Source organism: Mobula birostris, chromosome 17 (genome assembly GCF_030028105.1).
Source record: "Mobula birostris isolate sMobBir1 chromosome 17, sMobBir1.hap1, whole genome shotgun sequence".
Classification (NCBI taxonomy): domain Eukaryota; kingdom Metazoa; phylum Chordata; class Chondrichthyes; order Myliobatiformes; family Myliobatidae; genus Mobula; species Mobula birostris.
Genome location: NC_092386.1, coordinates 50,598,603 through 50,617,532, shown reverse-complemented (window position 1 = coordinate 50,617,532; position 18,930 = coordinate 50,598,603). Strand labels below are relative to the sequence as shown.

General features: G+C 39.8%; 1 long non-coding RNA gene across 2 annotated transcripts in view; it reads right to left on the bottom strand.

Moving 5' to 3' along the window:
• Positions 1-4,140: 4,140 nt before the first annotated feature.
• The window catches only part of LOC140211674 (uncharacterized), a 69,231-nt gene continuing 54,441 nt past the window's right edge, over positions 4,141-18,930 (bottom strand). For both annotated transcript variants that reach the window (XR_011889544.1, XR_011889543.1), the window contains exon 3: positions 4,141-4,691. This is a non-coding gene — a long non-coding RNA (uncharacterized lncRNA). The remainder of the gene's footprint in view (positions 4,692-18,930) is intronic.

Genomic DNA, 18,930 nt, shown 5'->3' with positions numbered 1-18,930 from the left:
TCGGCTTCCTTAATCAAATCAGAACTTGTAAAGCCGGCTTAGAGGCAGGTTACCCTTGATCCAAGGAACAGCTCAAAAAGAATAATTGCAACTATAAAATCTTAACAATGTATTGCAATTATTAATTTGCTTTCTTGAATGGGAGAAGCTGCTATTGAAAATAGTAAAGAATGAGAAAATAGACTGCTCTGTCAATAAAGATCCAATATCCTAACTCAACCAGCCTTGCTCCTATTTTATTTAACCTTTAAAATTGAATTCCAGACACCCATAATTATTTACTTCATTCACCAATATTAATTCTGTGCACACTATTTCGCATGCAATCTGATCCTTGTACTACTCAACAGCACTAACCTTGATTTAAATGTAATTCAAACATGGGATTAATAGAGAGGGGTGTGCCTACTAATCAGTGTGGCCACGTGGCTAGTTTCAATGCTGTCTTATACAATGACCATAAAAGCAACTGATTAATTAGCTTTTTTAACCATTAATTGGCAACTGATTAACATGATGGCTTTGAAGATTTGGCCATTGTATGTCCTTAAATTGTTTAATTAAATTGCAATATATGTATAGTGTATAATTTTTGTTGAATCCATGCTCATAATAATCTATCTACATTTGGTCCTTAATTGTCTTCCTGTTGGGTTAGTTCCTTAAATGACCCACTTCCTCTCACATCTGTTAACGATCTTCCTAAATACTTGTATTGCCTACAAATTAGCAAACGTGGAATTTTGTTGCAGTCTTAAACCTAGTCATTGAATCAAACTTCTAAACTTTCAAACTTTTAAAACAGCAAGTATCCAATTGAAGACAATTTGAATGTTCTGTCAATGTAAACAAAAAGGAGAAATCACAAACTGGTTAAACAGACAAATTAGAAATAATCTTAGTCTGTTTGATTATAGCAGATTATAATTTAAAGCTTTTGTCAATCTTTGTGAAGGTGGCCGTGGTTATAAATGAGTTTATCCGATCAGTATTCCTTATTTGAAACAGTTAAGGGAATTCAATAGTTTTGAAAAGTGTGGGAAGTGACAATGTTTCTAAGACAAATTATCAGATTTAAATTTGTCATTTTACTAGAAAGTGGAACTTTTTTACATTGGAGAATATGGGAGGTTAGTTAACTATATGAAGCTGTGATTCAATTGAAGGATTCAAGATTTAGTATTTTTTCGGCTATATGTTTCACACCTGATTAGTAGTAAGTTTTATCTCACTTACTGATGCTGATTTCTAGCTCTGTATTTTAATACTATTTGACTGCCTTTAATAGTTCAACATCTTTGATAAAAGATTGCTGTGTTGTTTAGCAGTTTAGCTATGACAACAATTGCTTATGCATGATTGTTGGTAGAATTTTAAAGTTGATATATGGCCCCAAAAAATTGATATATTCAATTTGATGAGAAGTTAAATTGCAAATTTATCTAAGCATTTCAGGGAAAACAATCTCTGAGAAATCAGGAGATGAATTAATGTGGGCTGCCCCAAAAGAGCAAGGAGCATCAACAAAGCAAATCCATCATAGTCTGAAATGTTTCACAGTAAATCAAAGTTCAAAGTAAACTCCATCATGGGTAAAGCCCTCCCACCATTGAGAACACCTACATGAAACAGTGTTGTAGGAAAGCAGCATCCGTCATCAGAGATCCTCACCATCCAGGCCATGCTGTCTTCTCGCTGATGCTATCAGGAAAAAGGTACAAGAGCCTCAAAACCTACACCACCAGGTTCAGGAATAGTTATTACCCCTCAACCACCACGTTCTTGAACAAAAGGGGATAACTTCACCTCACCCATCTTTGAAATGTTCCCACAACCAATGGACTCACTTTCAAGGACTCTTCATGTCCTGAAGAAGGGTCTTGGCCCAACACATTGCCTTTTTTACTCTTTCCATAGATGCTGCCTAACCTGCTGAGTTTCTCCAGAATTTTGTGTGTGTTGATCTTCAGCTCACATTCTCAATACTTGTTGTTATTTATATTTGCAGTTTGTCGTCTTCCACACTCTGGTTGAATGCCCTAATTGGGTGGTCCTTCATTGACTCTATTATGGTTACTATTCCATAGATTTCTTGAGTATTCCGTTAAGAAAGTGAATTTCAAGGTTGTGGATAGTGACATATATGTACTTTGGTAATAAAATTTATTTTGAACTTTGTCACCATATGCAAACCTGAGATTCATTTTCTTGCAGGCAATTGCAGTAAATACAAGAAACAATAAAAGACACGCCCAACAAGATGGACAACCAATATATAAAAAAAGAACAACAAACTGCAAATTTAAAAAGAAAGAAAAAAAATAATAAACAAATAAGAAATAAGTATTGTGAACATGAGATGACTCCTTGAAAGTGAGTCCAGTTCAGTGATGGGGTGGGTGCAGTTACCTTCCCTGGTTCAAGATGTTGAAAGGTAATAACTGTTGCTGAACCTGGTGGTGGGGTCCTGAGGCTCCTGTACCACCTTACTGATGGCAGCAGAAAGAAGAGAGCATAGCCTGGATGGTGGGGGTCCTTGATGATGAATGCTGCTTTCCTGCAACGGTGCACTGTGGAGATGTGCTCAATGGTGGCGAGGGCTTTACCCATGTTGGACTTGGCCATAATCACTACTTTTTCAGGTTTTTCCATACAAGGCTGTGATGCAACCAGTCAATATACTATCTACCACACATCTAGAGAAGTTTGTCAAAGTTTTAGATGACATGCTGAATCTTTGCAAACTTCTAAGAAAGTAGATGTGCTACTGAGCTTACTTCGTAATGGCACTTACGTGCTGGACCCAGGAAAGATCAAAGAATTTAAAGTTGCTGACCCTCTCCACCTCTGATTGCCCAATGAGAACTGGCCCAAGGACTTCCAATTTCGTCCTCTTGAAGTCAATAATCTTCTTGGTCTTGCTGACATTGAGTGTTATTGTGGCACTACTCAGTCAGATTTTCAATCTCCCTCCTATATACTGAATCATCACCACTCTTGATTTGGCCAGCGACAGTGGTGTCATTGGCAAATAAATATGTCATTAGACCTATGCTTAGCCTCACAGTCATAAGTATAGAGCGACACTCACAACACACTGGAGGAACTCAGCAGATCGGGCAGCATCCGTGGAAAAGATCGGTCGACGTTTCGGGCAGGAACCCTTCGTCAGGACTGTAGAGGGAAGGGGCAGAGGCGAATAGCGCAGGGGGCTAAGCACACAGCCTTGTGGTGCATCTGTGTTGATGGAGATTGTGGAGGAGATGTTGTTGCCAATTCCAACTGACTGGTGTCTGCAAATGAGGAAATCCAGGATCCAGTTGCACAAGGAGGTGTTGAGGCCTAGGGCTTGCAGCTTATTAATTAGTTTCAAGGGGATGATAGTATTGAATGCAGAGCTGTATTCAATAAAGAGCATTCTGATGTTCCAAAGTTGAGTGAAGAGCAAATGAGATGGGATCTGCTGTTCAAGCAACACACATACATAATGCTGGTAGAACACAGCAGGCCAGGCAGCATCTATTGGAAGAGGTATCGTCTTACAGTCTACGCTGTGTCCAGTGCTCCCTGTGCAGCCTTCTGTATATTGGTGAGAGCGGACGCAGACTGGGAGATCGTTTTGCTGACACCTACGCTCTGTCCGCCAGAGAAAGGAGGATCTCCCAGTGGCCACACATTTTAATTCCACGTCCCATTCCCATTCTGATATATCAATCCATGGCCTCCTCTCCTGTAAAGATGAAGCCACACTCAGTTTGGGAGAACAACACCTTATATTCCATCTGGGTAGCCTCCAACCTGATGGCATGAACATTGACTCCTCAAACTTCCACTAATGCCCTTCCTCCATTTCTTACCCCATCCTCTATTTTATTTATTTATTCATTTATTATTCCCCCACCTTTTTTTTCTCTCTCTTTCCCTGTCACAATCACTCCTTGCCTGCTCTCCATCTTCCTCTGGTGCTCCTCTCCCTGTTTCTTTCTCCCTAGGCTTCCTGTCCTATGATCCTCTCCCTTCTCCAGCCTTGTATCCCTTTTGTCAATCAACTTTCCAGATCTTAGCTCCATCCCTCCCCCTCCTGTCTTCTATCATTTCGGTTCTCCCCCTCCCCCTCCCTCTTTCAAATCTCTTACTATTTCTTCTTTCAGTTAGTCCTGACAAAGGGTCTCGGCCCAAAACGTTGACTGTACTTCTTCCTATAGATGCTGCCTGGCCTGCTGCGTTCCACCAGCATTTTGTGTGTGTTGCTTGAATTTCCAGCATCTGCAGATTTCCTCGTGTTGACATCTGCTGTTGACCCTTTGTGACGGTAGGCAAATTGGAGTGGATCCAAGTTGCGTTTCAGGCAGGTTTTGATATGTTTCATAACAAACCTCTCAAAACACTTCATTACTGTGTTGCTGGACAATAGTCTGAGGCAGGTTACCACATTCTTCTTAGGCACCAACATAATTGAAGCCTTCTTGAAGCAGGTGGGTACCTAAGGCTGCTGAAGCAAGAGATTAAGGATATTGATGATCGGCTGCCAGTTGACCAGCATAGGTCTTTAGTACTTGACCAGGTGACCCGGCTGAGCAGGATGTTCTCCATGGGTTCACCCTCCTGAAGGATGCTCTCACGTCAGCCTTCAAGACTGAGATCACAGGGTCATCAGGGCAGTGGGAGCTTGTGAAGGTGCCTCCATGTTTCTGTGATCAAAGCAAACATAAAAGGTATTGAGCTCATCTGGGAGGTGAAACAAGAAGACAGGTTGAAACAAAGAGATCTGCATTTATATGGCATCATCATAGGGGCATTTCAAAACACTTTACAGAAAACAAAGTACTTTAGAAATGTAGTTGGTTCTGTAATGCAGGAATCCACAAAGCAAATTCTCACAAACAGCAATTTGATTGCTAGATATTTTACTTACCTTGATTTTTTTTTAGCATTGTGGGACCCTAAACCTCCCCTTTGATACTTTAATTTATTTACTTTTGTTATTTTAATAAAGCACTATAAAATATGGAGCAGAATTAGGCCAATTGGCCCATCAAGTCTGCTCTGTCATTTCATCAAGTCTGATCCATTTTCCATCTCAGCCCCAATCTCCTGCCTTCTCCCCTATATCCCTTCATGCCCTGACTAATGAAGAATCTACCAACCTCTGCCTTAAATACACCCAAAAACCTGACCTTCACAGCTGACTGTGACAACAAATTCCATAGATTCACCAGTCTCTGGCTTAAGAAATCCCTCCTCATCTCCATTCTAAAAGGATACCCTTCTATTCTGAGGCTGTGTCCTCTGGTTTTATATGCCCCAACCATAGGAAACATCCTCTCCACATCCACTCTTTCGCGGCCTTTCAACATTAGATAGGTTTCAATGAGGTCACCCCCTCATTACACTCTCTAATCAATTCTGATTCATTGCACAACATCCATTCAGAATAGTTGAACCCCTAGTGGGCTCAACCATGAGCTGTTCTGAAAATCCATCTTGTAGGCATTCTAGAAATTCCCTCTCTTGGGATCTAGCACCAACCTGATTTTCTCAATCTAACTGCATGTTGAAATCCCTAAAACTATTATAACAATGCTCTTTTAACATGCATTTTCTATCTCCCATTGTAATTTGTAGACCACATCCTTCCTACTGTTTGGGGATCTGTTTATTACTCCCAACAGGGTATTTTTACACTTGCCTCTTTAATCAAAAATCTGTTGTTGACTGATTTCTGGTCTGAGATATCTCAGGCTAGTTTGCAATTTCAAATTCATGTGGAAGATTTCAATGAGATACGATGTTCCATATACATTAGAAGTGCCAGAGAAGCTAATGTGTTAATGTGTTTCCTTGTAAGAAAAAGGTTTGAGTTTATTCGCACTTTAATCTCTTTTGGAATGGTATTATTTCGGAGTTTACATTTTGCACTAACCTGGATTCAGCCAGTTTGTGGAGAACAGAATCTAATTGTTACCATAATCTGCATATCATGATTAGTTCATGGTTTATGTATTATGAAGCACATTCAAAATAGTTGTCTCAGCAAAATTTGGTGGGGTCATACACCAGTGATTTTTCAGAAAATATGTCACAGCTGAAGAATAAAAAATGAACAAGGATCATTCTTCCCAGGAATGTTTTTAATCACATTTGGCAAGTTTTTCTTTATAAATTAGCTTTGTGTATTAATAACTAGTGTTTATTTTTTGAAAAGTAATTTCAGTGTATCTACCATTGATGGTGCTTTTGGCATCTCTATTGTGGCTGAAAATCCCGATCTATCTTGTCTGAGATGGGAATTGAGGAGGAGGGGCAGGAAACAGAAGATAAGACTTTTTTTCAGACAATTATATATACAGCTTTGACTGCAATCCTATGGTATTTCTAAAAATGATTTTCCATATTACCCCCTTTCCTAATATGACACATTTCTTAAAAGTAATATCTTGGGATTATTTGTATCAAAAATAAATCAGATAATCCTGAACACAGGTGCTCTATGTATGGAGATTGCATGTTCTTAAGTTAACGTTTAAGGTGAAGCTTATTGTTATTTAAACGTATACATGTGTACCACCAAACAAAACAACATTCCTCCATGCCAGGGAGCACAACAGAGAACCTACAACTCACACACAACACATAAAATAATATTACCACAAACAAAATTAACAAGCAATACAATGTATTCCTGAAGACTGACAGTTAGCATAAGGTTCATTTACGACACAAGTTAAGAAGCAAACAGTGTAGCACTACTAGCGCTTCATACGTGATGAAACCTGGGTAGAGGCAGGGAACACACATCAAAGTTGCTGGTGAACACAACAGGCCAGGCAGTATCTCTAGGAAGAGGTACAGTCGACGTTTCGGGCCAAGACCCTTCGTCAGGACTAACGAAGTCTTCCAGCTTCCTTTTTCACTTCTTTTCCAGCTGTTTCATTTCCTTTGTTTTGAATTTGTTTACCACTCTTGTCGTGCATTATTCTCTCTCATTTCCATTTTGCTAATAACCTACCACCTTGCTGATCTTGAGGTTAAACACTTCTTAGCTCAAGTTATTTTCACATCTTGCCTTTAAGCCTCCGTTTCAATCTTTCTCTCATGTCTTGGAGTGTATTTGAAAATAATGTCCTGGATTCTAATTGATTGTATTCAGCTAAAAGCAAAGATCAAACAACCAACAGCATCACACCACAATGAATAAAAGGATAAGGGACAAACCAAGATCAAAGGGAAAAGTATGTACTAAGTACGAAACAAGTCTTCTCCAGTAGGAGAGTTTTTGAAGATTTCCAAAGAACATACAAAACAAGATGCCCACTGCCCATCAAACCAAAACTTAGCTAGAAATCCAATTGTCACCTCTGGGGACAAATGGAACAATGAACAACTAAGTCAAATACTTGCTCTTGATCACATTAATTGGCAAGATATTTTTAGTGTGGGATTTAGCAATGATAAAGAAATGATGGTTCACCTTCCTTTTGATGGAGGTGGTCATTTCTTCACACTTGTGTGGGAATGAAGTTCCTGCCACTTATAAGCAAAAGTTTGAAAGCTGAATAGGTAAGGCAACATATAGAGCAAAATCCACATTTCCCTGTGGAAATTAAATAAGTTTGGCAGAGTATGTGTCGAGGTCTATGAAGTCTTTTGTTTGCAGCATTGTAGGAGTAAAACAATGCATTTACTGACAAATCACAAGCAGGGCTGAAAACTGCAACCATCATTAAACAGGTTCATTTTTGACCTGATATGACATCTGAAATAGTTGTTCTCCGGGAGTCACCTAGCAGTGCTGCATTGGGGCTAAGAAGATTTGCTTCCAATAACTACTGACATCGTCCTTGGAAACATGGATTATTCTAGCAATTGAAAATGATCACAATCACCTTTATCACAGCTTCTTGGTGCCACACTTCATTGTCTGTCCTCTCAACATTAAAGGCTCAGACTGAAGAAAGATCCAGAGCTGATGTGTGTTGATGGATGGCCATTGAATAAAGTGACAAGTTATTAGTGTCACTTGAATTTGCTGTTGAGATTTCCTTCATCACTTTGGTAATGATAAATGTTAGGGAGGGGTTTAATATGGCAGGGATTTTCCAAGAAAAATATGTTCTGCTCTTTATGAAAAATGTACTGTTATATATTTGCTGCTAGCGCTTCACCACAGCTATGGCAAGTTTTGCATCACTGCTCTCAGCTCTACAGCCAGGATATTTTCAAGTCCTGTGTCATGTAGAGTTAATTCAATTAATTAGATTCCACTGCGACTGAGTGCAGCAATATCTTGGCCAACGTAGAATATAATGATTGACTTGCCATTCACAGTGGTGAAGAGTACTTGTATTAGTACTTTACTGTATGCTCTTTGCTGCTGTTCTCCTGCTTTGTTTCAGAAGCAGTGGCTCGAGCCAGTGATTAATGGATCGCTTTACAAGAAGCAGGCAAACTTACCATTTTTCATAGAGTTAGCCAATGGTAGAGAGTGGAACTATCTACAAGGAAATAATTAAGATTACTGAAACTTCTAAATAAGCTGATAAGAGTCCCTCCTTAAATCATTTAATAAAACCAGCTGTTGGTTGGTGTCTGGTTTTCAACAGCAGATGGCAGTGCTGAATAAAGGAGTTTAAATTCGGTAGTCTTGAACTGTTACAATGCAGGATTCTCTTTGCACGTTGGCCCTAATGTGGGGCAGTTGGTCAATATCTTGCTGTCTGCCCATTTTGATGTTAACAGCACCAGCCAGGGATAATGGAACCGCTGATTAGGCTGGGCATGTCCATAGGAGGCCCTGATTGTGAGTGGCAGATGCAGGCAAAGCTGAACAGCGAAGGCTGGCAGATGAAGCTGAGGGGCACTGAACAGTGACATATCATGGGAAAGGAGGGATTCTAAGTTCTTCCAGTGGCACAGGAGGCCAAGGTGGATAAGGTGCAAAGAACACCGGATGTTTTGTTAGTGAAGGTGAATTACACACTCAGAGCCTATTAAGAGTTGTCTAATTTGCTTTCTTCCTTTTTCTTCTTCTTATCTCCGTAGATCATATGGGCTATGGTCCAGTTGAAGATCGATGAAACTAGGTAGAATAATAAGTTGGCAGGGACTAGATGGGCCAAAGACCCTGCATATGTGCTATAGTGTTCTATGACTCCATGACCCTGAATGCAAAAGTTTGCCTACAATGAACTGAACGATCTTTCCTGAGGATTTGACTCCACATGACAACAATGTTCAGATGCAAGCCCTTTATGGTCCTCATTAACATTCAACTGAGCAGACACCAGTAAGTGACAAGTTCAGTTTGCTGGCTCCCATCAACTACGGATAGTCACTGTCAACTACCTAACTTGAAGATCTTGAATCTTAAAGTTACTTTGAGGATGCCATTATTTCAATGGACCCTGAGTGGAATCAATCAACTGAGTTTCAGCCACTTGAAGTTTGCCTGTCGAACAAAGATCACATTTTTCATATAATTCAACACAGCCATCTGTAACTCAATATGCTGGCTGATGTGGGATGCCATGCAATGTATCTCTCTCAATAACTTCAAAACTTCTGAATATATTTTGAGGCTAGGCACCCTCCCTGTGGGGAAACTGACAACTTTTTGTCATAAGCATCCTTCTGTTGCTATGTTAAGCCGTATTACTAGTTACTTGCTGCTATTCAGTATTGTAGCCTAACACCTGGTTACTTGCACATAGATACTTTTCAGATGAAGTTGCATCAGTTTTAATATTGTATAACTTGGATCTCTATGGTTTCTTATTAGAGAACTTCCCTCTCTTGAATGAAATATGGTAGAAATACCATTCCATTCTGTTGTCTGCTTAGAGATTGCTCTTTCCCTTTTTTTTCTCAGTAGTATTTGGAATCTGTACAACAACTGCAAGGAGAATGACGGTCATTATAATGTTAACACAGATTTGTCCCTCATTCTTTATCTGGTGCTGTCTGTTTAAAACCAAAATTTTGGGTGTTGTGCTTTGATTATATGCTACCATTATGTTTGTGTCAAGTGAAAGTCTGAATTCCCTGTCACTTTTGGCTCTCACATTCATCGAAGTTAAAATCTTACAACCTAAATCAAATGTAAGGCTTGTTGCACCAGCAATTTAGCCTGGACTTTTTAGTTCTTCAAACATCAAGTACAAGAGTTGGAATATCATTTTACAGCTGTACAAAACATTGGTGGGACTGCATCTGGACTGTTGTGTGCAGTTCTGATCACCATATTCAAGAAAGCAATTAAGCTAGAGAAAGTGCAGAAAAGATTCACAATGATATTGCCAAGACTGGAGGTCTTAAATATAAGAGAGGCTGGGTAGGTTGGGTCTCATTTCCCTGGAGTTTAAGAGCCAGAGGGGGAACTTATAGAGGCTTATAAAATCATGAAGGACATGAATAAGGTAGATTGGCGCAGTCTTTTTCAGAAAAATTAGATTTATTTTTACTGACTTATAGGACATGAAATTTGTTTTGTGGCGGAAGTACAGTACAAAAACATAATTAATATAAGTTACAAAAACAAATAGTAATAGTATATAAAAAGCAAATAATGAGAGTGTGTTAATGGGTTCCTGGACAGGTCAGTAATACAATTGTGGAGAGGAAGAAACTGTTTCTGAATCACTGAGTGTGGGTCTTCAGGCTCTCGTACCTCCTCCCTAATGGTAGCAATGAGAAGAGGGCATGTCCCAGATGGTGAGAGTTATTAGAGATGGATGCTGCCTTCTTGAGGCTCCACATGTCCTCAATAATGGGCAGAGTTTTCCGCAGAGTAGGGGAGTCTAAAAATAGAAGCTACGTTTAAGGGGAGAGGCAAGAGATTTAAAGGAAACATGAGCAGCAAGTTGTTCACACAGAGTTGGGTGGAAATATAGGATGAACTGCCAGAGGAAGTGCTTGATGTGGGTAAAGTAACAATGCTTAAAATACTTCTGGACAGGTTCATGAACAGGAAAGGTTTAGGGATAGAGGCCAAATGCAGAAAAATGGGATTGGTCCCGGAAGAAGGTATCCTGGTCGGTTTGGACAGGTAGGCCAAAAGGCCTTTTTCTATGCAGTATAACTCTGTGACTGACACACACTAATCTATCACACAGTAATCAATTTAAACCCATGCAAAGTTGCACTACCTCGACGTCTTTTAACACAATTATGTAATCACTCACTATTTCTCCCATCAAATTTACAGCTCTCTGCATTTCATAGAGCTAAAGTACCATTCCAGCCTGGAGTATCATCTTTTTAAGCAGGATGCATTTTGCTTTATTGTTAATCAAGAATCCTGGAAACACACAACATCAAGGAGCCAAATTTTGATGATGGTGAAATATGACTGTATCTGCATAAGTAATTCATCAACATCATAGAAGATAGTAGAGAGAAAAAAAATCAGTTTTGTAAATAGACTTCTGACGCTAGGGTTTCTGTTTTGGAAATTTTGACATCACCTTTACAATTTTAGTTCCACATAAACAGAACATACAGGTTTACCAAACAAAATCTATAATCTGTGAATGACATTGTCTGTATGACCTTCATCCTCTCCTACCACACACATACACACACTCAGACATTCAGACTACAGGTTGAAGTACTGGGTGGAGTTAATTTTCAATCGTTCTGATAGGGTTACTAAAGTACTAAGTGTTATTGCACAAATCCATTAGCCTAATTCAAAGAAGTCTTTATCTGAATCCTCTGCACCATGCATACGGTATGACCTCCACTTCTAAGAAGCTGGCATCTGTAATATCTTAGCTCTGTCCTGGTTGTTTGCCCAATCCCATTTCATGTGTAAGTTGCCTTCATGATGCATTTTAATTATATCCAGGGCCGGCATCTGAATCAGCTGCTGAGAGTGTGAAGTCAGTTGGTGGTTGCCTGGATTGGAGGGCGGACGTTATGAGAATAAGTTGAGTGAACTTGGCCTTTTCTCCTTGGAGTGATGAAGGATGAGAGGTGACCTGATCGAGGTGTGTAAGATGATCAGGGGCATTGATTGTGTGGATAGCCAGAGGCTTTTTCCAGGGGCTGAAACAGCTAACACGAGGAGGCATAGTTTTAAAGTGCTTGGAAATAGGTACTGAGGGGATGTTAGGGGTAAGTTTTCCACACAGAGAATGATGGGTGTGTGAAATGCACTGCCAGCAGCGATGATGGAAGCGGATACAATAGGGTTTTTTAAGAGCCTCTTAGAGAGCTTAGAAAAATAGAGGGCTATGTGCAAGGGAAATTTAGGTGGTTTCTAGAGTAGATTACATGGTCAGCATGACATTGTGGGCTGAAGGGCCTGTAATGTGCTGCAGATTTCTATGTTCTATGTTTTATTATTATTTTTGCTGTTCCTACAGTCTTTGCCCAGGCTGTATTTCTCATATACCTGAAATAAAATGGGGCAAGAGTTCAATATGTAGTGAGGGAAGGATGAGGAAGAAGAAGAGAGACAGTTGCCACACTTCTTGCTAGTCATTACTTAGACAAGTCCTATCAGCTAAGAGAAAATAGAGTAGCTAATATAAGAAGTCAAAGCAAAGCTTTATCAGCAAAGAATACGCTTACAGTTATCAGTATCTTCTTCATGTGATTTTGTCTGTCCCCAGTCATCTGCCCCTACTTGTTGGTCATAATCTAATTGGGCGTTATAGTTTAATAGATGAGAGTGTGTATAACACTGTGTGTTGGGATTGACACATACAGCAGTGCCCGGTGTGTGATAGTTGGCTATGAGTTCTCTCTAGACATAATGCAGACAGGACAGTGGTGTAGCTAGAAGAGCTACTGCCTCATGATGCCAGAAACACAGGTTAGAAACTGTCCGTGTGGAGTTCGCACATTCTTCCTGTGATAGAAACAAAGATGTTCTGCCGACGCTTTATAAGGTGTTGGTCAGACAGCATTTGGAATACTGTGAGCAATTTAGGGACCAGTATCTAAGATAAGATGTGCTGGCCCTGGACAGGTTCCAGAGGAAGTTCAAAACAGTGATCCCAGAATGGAAGGCATAACATATGAGGAGCATTTTATGGTTCCGGGCCTGTTTCAGAGTTCAGAAGGGTGGGGGGGGGGGAATTCTCATTCAAACCTACCAAATATTCAAAAGCATGGATACTGAGGACATAGTAGGAAAATCTAGGATCTAAGGTCACAATCACAAAGTAAGCCAATGCCCCTTTAGAACTGAAATGAGGATGAAACTCTTCAACTTGAGGTTAGTGAATCTGCAGAATTTGTTGCCACAAAGACTATGGAGGTCAAGTCATTGGGTGTACCTAAAGCAGAGGTTAACAGGTTCTTGCTTGATAAGGGTGTTAAGGTTTATGAGGGGAAGGCTGGAGACTATGGTTGAGAGAGAAAAAAATCAGCCATGATTGAATCGTAGAGTTGAAGGGCCCAATTCTGCTCTTGTATCTTCTGATTAAGTAGCTTTTTCCTGGGGCGCTCTACTTTCCTCCCATATTCCCATTATGTGTGGATTGGTACATTAATTGCCCACAGCAAATTAGCTCTGATGTGTAGGTGTGTGGTCAAGTTTGGGAGGGGTTGATGAGAACGTAGGAAAAATAAGAAATGAGATTAAATTAGGATTATTAGAAATTGATTGACATTTGGTGTGGTCAGTAGGCCAAAGGGCCTGTTTCTGTGCTAAATTTCTCCATGACTTTGACACATGGTTAAATCCTCTCTGGCTTCTGCAAGCGTTTTGCTGGGGCATGGGAACCTTCTGCAGATTAAATTTAGATTTTCACTCATCCACCTTTTGCACCATAGAATCTATTTGCATCATAAGACCTTGGAGCCCTCTCTTTTACCGTACAGTGTCATTGATTAAAGAATCACAGCCAATATTGAATTATAACAGAATTCCTGCAACTCCTTCCAACTTCAAAGCCTCAACAATCTTAGTCAGGCTATAAATGGTGCAAGCTTGTTTTAATATAAGACCATAAGACAGAGGAGCAGAATTAGACTAATCAACCCATCGAGCTTGCTATGCCATTCCATCATGGCTGATTATTATCTCTCTCAAACCCATTCTCCTGCCTTCTTCCCTTAACCTTTGATGCCCTGACTAATCAAGAACCTATCAACCTCCACATTAAATACACCCAATTTTGGCGTACACAGATGTCCGTGGCAAGGAATTCCACAGACTCACTACCAGTATTCCCTCCAAGGTGTGCACACGCACACATCTTTTGGTACTAGCACACAAAGGAATTTAAACTCTGCACATAAGGTTGTCACCCCCTACCTCGTTGACATGTTAAGTATATTTTACGATCATGCACAATCACATTTCCTTTTCTAGTTTCTGATGTGGATGGGGTTACCAATGTAGAGTTTGTGATGATTTGTCTACAGATTTTAGAAATGGTTTATTTGTACTGTTTTTATTGAAGAAGTTATTCAGTGTACACATGTTGTAACTGAGCAAAAAAAAATTACACAGCACAAGATTTTTGCACACACTGGTCATTACAAATTAGAGGGAACATTGGTCACTACCCTCTGGCTAAAGAAATACTTCCTCATTTCTATTCTAAATGGACGTCTCTCTATCAGAGGCTGTGCTAATCTGTCCTAGACATCACCATTATAGAAAATATTCTTTCCACATCCACTCTATCTAGGCCATTCAAGATTCAATAAGTTTCAATGAGATACCCCTGCATCCTTCCAAACTCCAGTGCATACAGGCCTAGAGCCATCAAACATTTCTCATACATTAGCTCTTTCATTCCCAGAATCATTCTCGTAAGCCTCCTCTGGACCCTCTCAAATGTCAGCACATTTCTTTTCTTAGATAAGGGGCCCAAAACAGTTACAATACTCCAAGTATGGCATGACCAATGCCTTATAAAACCTTAGTATTACATCCTTGCTTTTATGTTCTAGTCCTCTTGAAATGAATGCTAACATTGCATTTGCCTTCCTTACCATTTTTTACCAACAGCCAACCATCCCCTCTGCCTACCTACCTGTCATTCTGATACAATGTGTATCCTTGGATGTTAGGCTCCCGACTATGATCCTTTATCAGCCACAACTCGGCAATGCCCACAACATCATACCTAACAATCTTAACTGCGCTGCAGATCATCTGCCTTATTCCGTATACTGTGTGCATTCAAATATAACATCTTCAATCCTGTATTCATCACCCTTTTCGATTTTGCCCCCATGTTACACTTCAACTCATCTCACAGACTGCGATTTTGCCATATCATTTGCCTGTCCTTCCCCTGGCAGTCTGACTACACACTGCATCTACTTGTATACCAACTGCCCCATCCTCAGCCCTATCACTCCCGTTCCCATCCCCCTGCCAAATTAGGTTAAACCTTTCCCAACAGCTCTGCTGCAAGGATATTCCCCTTGGGTTCAGCTGTAACCCATCCTTTTTATACTGGTCATACATTCCCCAGAAAAGATCCCAATGATCCAGAAATCTGAAATCCTGCTCCCTGTACCAGTTCCTTAGTCACGCATTCATCTGTCTAATTGACCTATTCTTACCCTCACTAGTACATCGCACAGGCGGCAATCCAGAGATTACGCCACTCGTCCTGCTTTCCAGCTTTCTACCTAACCACCTACGTTCTCTCTTCAGAATCTCATTTCTTGTCCTGCCTATGTCATTGGTACCAATGTGCACCACAACTTCCGTCTGCTCACCCTCCCCTTTGAGGGTGCTGTGGACCTGATCTGTGACATCCCTGACCTGGGAGGCAACGTACCATTTGGGTGTCTTTTTCATGTCCACGGAATCTCCTATCTACTTCTCTACCTATGGAATCCCCTATCACTACTGCACTGCTCTTCTCTCCCGTTCCCTTCCGAGACACAGAACCAGACTCAGTGCCAGAGACCTGCTATGGTGCTTTTTATAAGTGGAGGAGTCTCAGAATAGAAGGGTGTCCCTTTAGAGATAAGGAGGAATATCTTTAGCCTGAGGGTGGTGAAAGTAAGGAATTAATTGAGACGGACGACTGTGGAGGCCAAGTCATCGGGTATATTTAAAGTGGAGGCTGATAGGTTCATAATTAGTAAAGGTGTCAAAGATACAAGGAGAAAGCAGGAGAATGAGAATGAGAGGGATAATAAATCAGACATGATCAAAAGGCAGAGCAAACTCGATAGGGTGAATGGACCAATCCTGCTTCTACGTCTTAAGGCTTTATACAGATGAAGCTGTCACGCTGCTCCATCAGATACAATGGGTGGAGTCAATTGCGCGTCACAACACCTCAGCTGTTTTGGTTGTCACAAAAGTCACCCTGTCACAGCTTGTTACAGCGTTCATTGCCTCAGTACCTTCTAGTCTGATTCTGGATTCAGCAAGGATGCCAAGCTAGCTTAGACTACAGAACACACTTTAACAGACATGTATGATGTTAAAATCTGAGTGATTTGTTTCAGTTAAATAAAAACGTAGTTTGTACATTTATATTTCAATTAGCATTGCCAGCCGTGAAAGTGAGAATTTTTGTCAGGCACCAAGCTATGAGATGTTATTGAGGGTTTAGGCTGAAGAGAAGCATTTTTTAAGAAAATTACATTCTTCTTGGAAAATGCTTGTTGTATTTTAAGGTTTTTTTTATTTCTGGCTTGTTTGTGTATTTTAAAAAAGGTCAAGTTCTTGAAACCGCAGAAGCTTCTTCTCTGAGGGAAGAGGGTTTTTAAGCAACTGCCTTCCAACTTTACAATAATTTCTGTGGCACTAAGTTTCACATTTTTTACCAAACAAGATATTTTACAATTAATGAGGTATTTGAAAGTTCCATCAGTGAGAAAATATGAAGTAAGTGTAATCTAATGTAGGAAATGTATGGCAAAGTTATTTTCTCAGAACAGACTAGTCCTGTACCATACCTTATATTGTTTACAGGTTTAATTTCCCTTGTGATTTAAAATTGCAAAAGACTTGTGATTATACCAGCTTATTCAAAAAATCTACAAGCCAAACACAGACAGAAGGCATAGGCCAAAAACTAATGGTTTACTCAGAACAAATCAATATGAATGATTCCAGTAACATACCAATTCCCTAACCGCATAGATGAGGAGAATGTAGAAAGCAAATATCATGGAGTATATTAAGGATAAAAATACTATCAACAAATATTTTTGAAAAGAAAAACATTTTTAAAAATATACTTGTTGGCTTATAAGGTGTTTTGTACAAAAGGACGGGAAATAAATACTGTTGTTGTGGCTCATTGGGGGCTGTTATTCACAGTTAATTCATGCTACGTTGGAAGACAAGAGGTTGCAAACTGTTAATGATTTAATTCTACCTTTCTTTTCTGCGTAAATTCACTGAATAATTAACAGTTCATGTAATGCCTCATGGACTCCATTTACTGAAAACTATAATGCCATTTTGTGGTTCTTATCCTTTCACTAACACTTCACAGTACCAGACTGTGTCGAGTGTCTATGTCAGTGTTGGTGATGCACAATATTGATCTGTGGTCATATTTTTTTCTCTGTTCTCCCCAAATTACCGAATAACTTTCACAATGGCAGTGTTCCAGTTTCACCTTCGTTTTTAGAAAGTAAATTAAAACTGACCATTTTCAGGATGTCTCTTAAACTTGTTCATGCATGACATGCTGTAATGGGAAATGTTGCAATTGGCACCACCTGATTCTCTAGATCCTGCATAAGTAGGACACACAAAAATGATTAACAAACTACACTGGCTCAAGCTGGCATAGGTCTATCATACACAACCACATTACAATGTGTGTTGTGGGCTATTGAATTTCAATACTGTACATGATTTTCTGATTTAGATATGATAATACAGCAACAGTCCAAATTGGACATCTCAATGAAAACTTACAGAGGTACGTCAATTATTAAAAGAGAGCAGAATCAGTGAAATTAACTGAAATTTTGGCTTTTACATGATTTGGGAGTGTATTTCTGTTATTTTAATGTGAACTAAAAAGTAAATAGATATACTCAATATTTCAATGAGACAGAACAAGGAAAAGTGAATTTAAATATGTGAAGAGAAGACATTTGTCATTTGAAATGAGTCACCAGAAAAGGAGGTGAGGATAAAACTACAAGTGTTGAAAATGTCCAGAATATTGAACATTGTAGAGAAAGAAATTGTTAGCATTTCAGATGTATGACCCTTCAGTGGAACTCAGAAAGCTAGATATGTAACAGTATTTATGTGAGTACAGAGAGGAAGTAGAGTGAGGAAAAAATAGGAATAAGGGAGATTTAAGCAATAACTGTAGAGTGTAGTAATTGAATGACAAATGCTTAAATATTAAAAAGACACTGGAAAACCTAAAGCAACCCACGCAAAGTCTTGGAGGAACTCGGCAGGCCAGGCAGCATCTATGGAAAAGAGTAAACAGTTGACATTTTGGGTCGACTTCATCAAGACTGAAGCAGGTTCTTGGCATGAAACATCGACTGTTTATCCACTTCCATAGATGCTGCCTGGCCTGCTGAGTTCCTCCAGCAATTTGTTTGTGTTGCTTTGAATTTCCAGCATCTGCAGATTTTCTTATGTGTGTGATTCTACTAGAAAAACCTAAAGTGAAGTAAAGGCTTGGATATCTGATGCCAGTAAATCAGATTTTCCAGTTTTATCCAATGTTGTCCTTGGCTTTTGCTCAGTGCTAGCCTAATGTAGTTTCAACTTTCCCTTGGTGCCGTCCCAACATCAGCTTGGGTACTTCCTCAGCATTGTTCCAGTGCCAGCCCAGGTATTCCCTCACTGGGACCTGTTTATTAGCCCAGCTGCTCCCTCTGAAGTGTTAGTTACTGGAGCATGCTAGTTGGTGATACACTGGATGAAAGAGGAGCAATGATAGAATCATATCTAGATGCTAAATAGAAAAATGAGAACAAAGCTTGTGACCTGACATTGCTAAACTCAAGAGTCTA